The sequence below is a fragment of the Nansenia antarctica genome (genome assembly GCF_963989245.1).
Source record: "Nansenia antarctica genome assembly, chromosome: 8".
Classification (NCBI taxonomy): Eukaryota; Metazoa; Chordata; class Actinopteri; order Argentiniformes; family Microstomatidae; genus Nansenia; species Nansenia antarctica.
The window spans coordinates 19,311,837-19,319,982 of record NC_137678.1 but is presented as its reverse complement, the minus strand read 5'-3'; the positions used below and the strand labels follow the sequence as shown (position 1 = coordinate 19,319,982).

General features: G+C 41.6%; 1 pseudogene across 1 annotated transcript; it reads right to left on the bottom strand.

The window, feature by feature from the left end:
• Nucleotides 1-5: 5 nt before the first annotated feature.
• LOC308163632 (trafficking protein particle complex subunit 6b-like) lies at nt 6-2,169 on the bottom strand (annotated as a pseudogene). Its single transcript has 6 exons — nt 2,089-2,169; nt 1,849-1,918; nt 1,599-1,716; nt 1,411-1,494; nt 1,201-1,294; nt 6-70 (listed from the first exon to the last, which is right to left on the bottom strand). The product of its transcript is annotated as a trafficking protein particle complex subunit 6b-like (transcript).
• Between the last annotated feature and the right edge of the window lie 5,977 nt (nt 2,170-8,146).

Genomic DNA, 8,146 nt, shown 5'->3' with positions numbered 1-8,146 from the left:
TATGATGGCTGGTTGGAGTGGATAGGCCACACCTTCTGCTACATTTTCTGGATCATGACCTGGAATTTACCTGTGATGAAATAAAGTAGAACAAGTCAAGGAAAATATGATTATCATCTTGCACTGTCAGGATATCACAGCTGTCATCACATACAACCAATAGACTTTTTTGAAAACGGGTCCCAGAGTGAACAAATCTGAAAACAGCACCCTTGGATTTCCGTCGTTACAAGCCATACACATCTTTCCTGAAACGATGACGCCATAGCCCCACCTCTCCCTTAACCCGCATGCGCTAACCCAGCCAACAACAACAACAACAACAACAACAACAACAACCATGCGCCTTACAGGGTTGTTGCGTTCGTGCTGCAGAAGCTATTGAGCTTGATTGGGCTTTTACAGCAAAATGTACTGCTCCTATACTACCACCGTCAGCAACAAATGGACATGGAGAACAGCTGTTCTTCAATATTGAATTATTATATTATTAAATGATATTAAATAATTCTTGTATTTTCCACCATTGTTCTTCTTCGTGTGATTGTTCATCGCACAAGTTTTGCACATGCTCCATTCTTCTTCTCTGTTTTTGGTGTAATTTGTGGCAGCGTTTCAGCATTTTCAGTGGTTTAGTTTGGACGCACATATTTCTTGAGACGACTTCGTGTTTAGCTAAGCTGTGTTTAGCTTTTTCAAAACGAAAAAGAAAAACACAGGTTCCGTCTCCGTGTGGATGTGGCCTTAGCATGTTCATTTGAAAACAGTGATCTAACTATGAACATAGCAAGTCTCATGACCCACAATACAACGTCAATGTTGTCTAATCAGGTTTGGGGTATTCAAGAGGTACATTTTTGGTAGATTGTCAAGTGGTTGAGTAATGGTAGACTAATGGTTTGAACCAGTCTGCCTCAAAACTAAAAGTTTACAAATGTAACCCTGGTTCTCTTAGGATGATGAGAGAGACCCCTCACTATGAGACACACACTCTTGCGTACCTTTCGGTGAAGACCCCTATTCAATCAAGCCAGGTACAGACCGTTGAGCCTTGCAGGTGATAACCACATCAGCAATTGGGCCATTTCAACCACTCACTCCACTCAACCACAAGCTCACTGCGAGAGGAGCAATGAGGTGAGGGGTGTACAAACTGGCACAACTGGCACAAACTGTCACACAGAAAAAAGACGTCCTTACAGGCAGGCATGACAGACACCTCGGCTGTCACAATGCTCTTCACTCCCAGGCTGGACAGCCCTCCTCTCACCAGGCCACAGGTTAGTGCCAAATACTGCAGGGACATAGATTTCCAGAATTATCGGTCAAAGACCATGGTTAGGGAAAGATTCAGAAACGTACAAAAGGAATTTTTGCAACACAGGTATGGATGTGAATATGCTTCCTCACCTTTGGGGCATGCTCCAAATACTGTTTACCAGCCGAGAGCTGAGTGAGTAACCGGAATTTGTTGTCCTGTAGCACATAAATACCCTGCAAACAAACCACAAATGACAATTAAGCTGAAGTATTTGGCAATATAGCATTTCCATGAGAGTTGCTTCATGAATGAAGGTCATTAGGAAGTGGAGTCTTACTTGGTGATTTGTTCTTAGGTTGTCAATTTGCTTTTTGAACACACAGGTCCAAAAGTCTTTGCATATGAATTTCATGATGTCCAACTCGTCTTTAAACCGTGCTGTGTCTTTGGTGAACCTACAGAAGAAGGATATCATCTGTCACCTAACTCTGAGTGCAAGAGCTAAGTTCTAAGTGCCATGGCTGGGAGTTAGCCCGTATGGGCTATATACACAATGGTTTGAGTGTAATTTAGAGAAGCAGGTGTACAGATTTCTATTAGTCCTTGACCGACTCGAAATCCCATATTTTCCAGTTTGGTAATACATCTTCCATTTTCCTAAGGGGGTAGGAGGGTGAGTTGAATGATTGATTGATTGAATGATTCGCCTGAGATAGAGGACTACCGTTACAACATTTATGGTAGCCTACGGTTAACTGGGTCTATGCGTCTTTTTATTTCATATACATAATATACACATAAAAAGAAAGAATGAAAGAAAACCTTACCAATTCCCCATGTTCATCTGATGTGTAGATGTACTGTATCACTTCATTGTGTAAAAACTGAAAAAGAGCTTCGTCCGCCATCCTGGACGGTTCCAACCTTGTCAAATACCACTAATTAATAACGGTGACACCACCCTAATTAGACTATTTATACTTAGATAGTTGTATTGTAATAAGAGCTCGGTCTAGATTTAGGAACTGTTAACCTCCTCTAAAGATCAAGACAAAATGAACACAAAACCTGATCTTAATTGCCAGAATTATACTGCGCTCTAATGTGAATTCGTATACAATCACACAAGGCCTAGCTAAATATAATCGCCCATAAAATAAGCAGATATCAATATTTTGCTTTTTCAGGTTACAGAGACTACCGGGGTCCTTAAACATCAACAAACCGTTGCCCAAAAGTATGCCTGAATAGAAAGCCTTTCGATCGAATCAGGACAATGATACGCATCTTCCAATAGGCTACTATTTCCCTTTTGGCAGCTACATTTGACAACACTTCTGTTCAATCATAGAATTGCATGTGTTAAATGTCTCTTCAGGTGTTCACGTGTTCTACGTGGTAATAAGATATTGGCCGACTGCAACAATGTTGTAAAGACGGCTACGTCCGAATAGTTGTAATATGTCACCTCATCTGTCAGAGCGAGGAGGCGGGAAGCAAAGGAATCGAAGTCAATTGCAGTCGTCTCATTAGTCCTATGTGTGTGTTTTTTGTTGTTGTTGCAGTATTCTATATTTTTCTTAGGCGTCAAACTCTGTAGGATACAGACAAATACCGCAGAAAAGATTGTTGTCCAAAACTTAAACCTTCATTCTTTCATGACAATGAAAATAGACCAAACATATTTATTATGCATTCTAACCCTAATGAAAACGCCATATCATATGATGGTTTTGGGCATATTCTATCAACAGATTTCAGAGACCACTTGCTGCCTAATAATTATTTACAATCTGACAATTTATAAAGAGTTAATAACTTATCATTGACATTGCACAATGGCCAATAAATTGATATCTATTCTACTGGCACTGGCATCACTGCTTCATGGTCGTGGTGGGATTTGACATTTGTTTATTGGTCGAAATTAGTAATGAAACACACTGTGATTTGATTTGTTATGTTATGTTATGTTTCGTAATACCAGTAGGCTACCACACGCAGGATGAACCTTCGGAGGACCACTCCAGAACTGCGGGCAGGCTTCCAGAGGTGGCACAGCTCAGAAGCTCTAGCAAGGCGAGCAGTTTTGAGTTTGGCACCAAGAGGCAGAACTGTGGCTGGCCTGCTCTCCATAGACACCATCAGGGACACCTGAAACGTGGAAAATGTCTATTTTTAGTATAGAAGCTAAGATATGGTGTTATTAGATATTGCGTGTATTTGAGATTACTTGTTTCCCTTATAATTATTTGAGATATTCCTAAAACATTGCCTTTAAATGACTAAATAATTAAATTATGATTCTATAATGATTAAAGCACTTTGAGCTGCAACGTTTGCATGAAAAGTGCTATACAAATAAAAATAAAAATTCATATTATGATGATGATGATGATGATGATGTAAGGACTGACGTTTTAATGTTCTTGAATGCAACGTCATGATAACGAGCGTCTCGAATTCGGGAATATGTATATTCAAGTTCTATGGTAGCGCAATTAAAAAACAATTAAAAGGAGCCTATAAGTCGATCCACGCAACAATGGTGATCGACTGTGCGCACACGTTCCATCGCCACGTTCCATCGTTCTTAGATGATGAAACTTCGTTCCAGTATCTGTGAAAACGCAGCAACAATAAAGTTAGAATCCACAACTGTGCTTTCACTGACAACAGCAAAAACGCAGCTCTTCACAAAATGTCATACCATAAAAGACCCTTCATCAGTTCCTGTCTGCATCTATCTGAAATGGAATTGGAAATGAGAAAGGTGAGTAGGCCTAATTGTTTTTCTTTTCGTTAACTACTTTTTTCCCTGTGTGATTGTTTCCTCTTCTTTATTAGAACCAATCCCCCCCAGAACCATGCATCCAAATTAATGAATGTAATGCTTGAGAAAAGAATAAGGTAATTCACATATACTGTATTTGATAAACTATAAATAGACTGTCCACTTCTCAGGTATCACCTATAGCATTTAGACCAGAGGAGGAGTCCCTGGTCTCCAGCAACAACAGGCCAGCCACAGTTCTGCCTCTTGGTGCCAAACTCAAAGCTGCTCGCCTTGCTAGAGCTGCTGAGCTGTGGGAGTCCATCCTGGTTGAGGACCCCAGCAACCCTACTGCCCTCAGGATGCTCCTGAGAAGGCTTCATGGAGGATTCAGCTCCTCTCAGAAGGCTGTGTCCTGTCCCAAGCCGCCCCAGCAGGTGTCACAGTCTCCAGGCCTGTCCCAGAGTGCAGTGCGGCATGCGGAGGGCAGTGTCAGTCACGTGCAGGGTCGCCTTCCCTGCCCCCTGACAGAGGAGGAGGGCCTGAGGGACAGTCCTGTTACTCAGAGAGTGAGCCGACTCAAGAGGGACCCTCAATGGGTCCTCAGGATCCGTGCATTCAAAGACCCCAGCACGCTCCCACCACCGAAGAAGATAGGGAGGAAGATGTCTGCCAGTTCAGAAGAGACGTCGGGCAGCAGGGGGTGCAAGAGAGCAGCAAGCCAGCCTGAGATCAATACCTGCCTAGTCCTCCCACCCAGACAGTAGAGGAGATCGGAGCGTCACTGACACATTCTCTCTCTCTGTCTGTCTCTCTCTCTCTCTCTCTCTCTCTCTCTCTCTCACACACACACACACACACACACACACACACACACACACACACACACAATAGTTAAACATAAAAATAAAATGATTTCACGCCCAACAATGACAATGTGTTTGTGTCCCTTTCACATCATGATCACACAACACTGACACTGGTTTCCATCCATGAATGTATACTTTAGAAACACACACACACACACACACACACACACTTATAGTATCACTATTATCTTTTGGATTTCTCAAGGAGACATGTCCCTAAACTTCATTCATCAACTATCTCTACATAAAGGAGACATAGTGAAGACAAGGAGGCCATGAATGTTTAGGTCAAACTGAAAAATAACAATAATATCATGACGACAGTAGGAAAAGACAATAATCTGGTTCTCTGTGTACAGCTCTGTTTTATTGGTCAGGGATCTAGCTACCATACAACTGTTCTCAAGACACAGGGGAGACTGTGAGGACAGCAGCACGTCTTGGCACATAGATTAACAAAAGAAAAAAAGAAAAGAAACGAAAACACCTGCCTCCTACTTACCAACCCCCCCCACCACTACACACAGATTAGCCTTTTGTTTTATTTTAGGAGATAAGATAGGAGTGTCCATGCTTCGTACCTGATTAGTTAGATCTTAGGTGTTAGGTACCTGATTAGTTAGATCTTAGGTGTTAGGTACCTGGTTAGTTAGATCTTTGCGTTGGAAGGCAGAGGTGAGTGTGTAACACAACTACAGTATGTCTTGAATGACAATGTCTGTACAAATATTATATTTACGCTTATTCTGGTACATCTATACATACATACATACTGTACATCTATATCAACTTTTTATATGCTGCAAAAAAAATGGAGGGAACATTTAATCATCACAGTATAACACCAAGTAAATTAAACTTCTGGGATATCGATCTGTCCAGTTAGGAAGCGTAGACGATTGTTAATCAATTTCACCTGCGTTGGTGGACAGGAGAGGAAACAGCAAGACAACCCTCCAAAAGGAAATGGTTTTGCAGGTGGTGGCCACAGATCATTTCTCTCTCCTTATCCTTCCTGGCAGATTTTTCTCTAGTTTTGCATTTTGCTAGTGCCCTTCACTACTGGTAGCATGAGGCGGTGAAGCTCCTCCAGGATAGCACATCCATATGTGCCATCGCAAGAAGGTTGGCTGTGTCTCCCAGCACAGTCTCAAGAGCGTAGAGGAGATACAGGGAGATGGGCCATTACACGAGGAGAGCTGGACAGGGCTGTAGAAGGGCAACAACCCAGCAGCAGGACCGGTATCTGCTCCTTTGTGTGAGGAGGAACAGGAGGAGCACTGCCAGAGTCCTACAAAATGACCTCCAGCGGGCTACTCATGTGCATGTTTCTGAACAAACTGTTAGAAACAGACACAATGAGGGTGGCATGAGGGCCCAACGTCCTCTAGTGGGACTTGTGCTCACAGCCCAGCACCGTGCAGCTCGACTGGCATTTGCCAGAGAACACCAGAATCGGCAGGCTCACCATTGGCGCCCCGTTCTCTTCACAGATGAGAGCAGGTTCCCACTGAGCACATGTGACAGACGTGAAAGAGTCTGGTGACGCCGTGGTGCCTGCAACATCTTCCAGCATGGCCGGTTTGGTGTGTCAGTGAGGGTCTGGGGAGGCATATCCTTGAAGTGTTCCCTTCATTTCTTCAAGCAGTGTATTATGTCACATGTCCATTCTTGTGCTCACATGTGTCAAAAACACAGACACATAGCAAGCACACACTCACATACCCATGACATGCATGAATGCACACAGTTAGAAAAACATGACATACCAGTGTATTGATGGAACAGTAAGTCTTAACTCAGTGGATTGACAGACTGAAGACTGACAGATTGAAGACTAAGGTCTTCTATGCATCTTAATAACCAGAGGACATGAACATCACCCCCCTCTGAATTCACAGAGCAGTCCTCCTCTAGATTCCACAGCTTAAGGTAGAGTACATTTTACACTTTGTGAGCTTAGAATTATAAGGTTCTATCTCCGTTTAGGGCAGTTCAGAGATATTGAGCGTCAAAGTTTTTACATTCCATTATGTTTTGTGAGATGAAACCTTTGTATTTTATGAATTACTAACTAAAAAATGTCAAAATTTTAAAAATAACACCACACAGGCATTAATAAACACCTAATGGATCAGATTATGTAAAAAACTAAATTTTGACCAAAATGGAGATAGAACCTTATAATTCTAACGTCACGACTTGCCAACAATATAAACGTATATCCATACACGACTTACTGTAGTAACAGTGACGCTACAGGAAGTCTTTCCTGTGTGGACCACAGATATAAATTATACCCATGAATTCATTTGAAAAGGTTAGCCTAGGAAGTCTCCTTTACACTGGCATGGATGCACATCTGATGCAGTTTAAATACATATCCCGAGGGATGAATGTTAAACAGAGCTATATGGCCTACGATTGGCCTATTTGCACTTACAACAATATTATCTCAAAACATCTGAGCAAATGAATCTACTTCTCAAGTGTATCTGTCATTGTTTGATATACAGCGTACAGTAAAACAATGACTGATTGAGACCTATGTCAAATGTACTTTCAAATGTAAAAAAAATACAACTTATTTTGAGTTGATTTGAACCCCAGAGAAATCAAAGATCTGGTCCTGGTGCTCATCAGATAATGGTGCGCTTTAAGTTACTGTTATGAGTTACTGTTATGGTCAATAAACATGTCAATTACAGTATAAAGCGATATTAATACAACCATTTAGTCAAACCTATAAATGCAATGTACTTCATGATTCATTCATTTCTCAAGGAGGAGAAACAGAACACTTTTAACAAAGACTGTTGCCTTTACATTGTTCTACTACTGCATTAAGTACTACTGCATAAATAATAGAAGTCAAATATTGACAGATATGTCTCCAGGATTAAGATAGTTCATATGCCACAGAGATACTGCTGCAAGCTATCATTGGGCCAATGTTGACTGGCTGGTGTCCAAAGATTGGACAAGAGTGATTTGTATTCAGTGTATTGAATATCATCAGAGGATCATCTAGATCTAGAGGATCATGACTGTAGGTGAGCTACTGAGACTCATCACATCTACTCACCACTGGTTGCTTGTTTTTACTGTATGAAAATTAAATTGCCTTCAATAAGTGGGATTGCAATCACAGTTTTTTTCAGTGTGTGACAAGGTCTCCTTGATGAAATGGGGGGAGAGAGAGAGAGAGACAGAGAGAGAGAGAGACAGAGAGAGAGAGAGAGA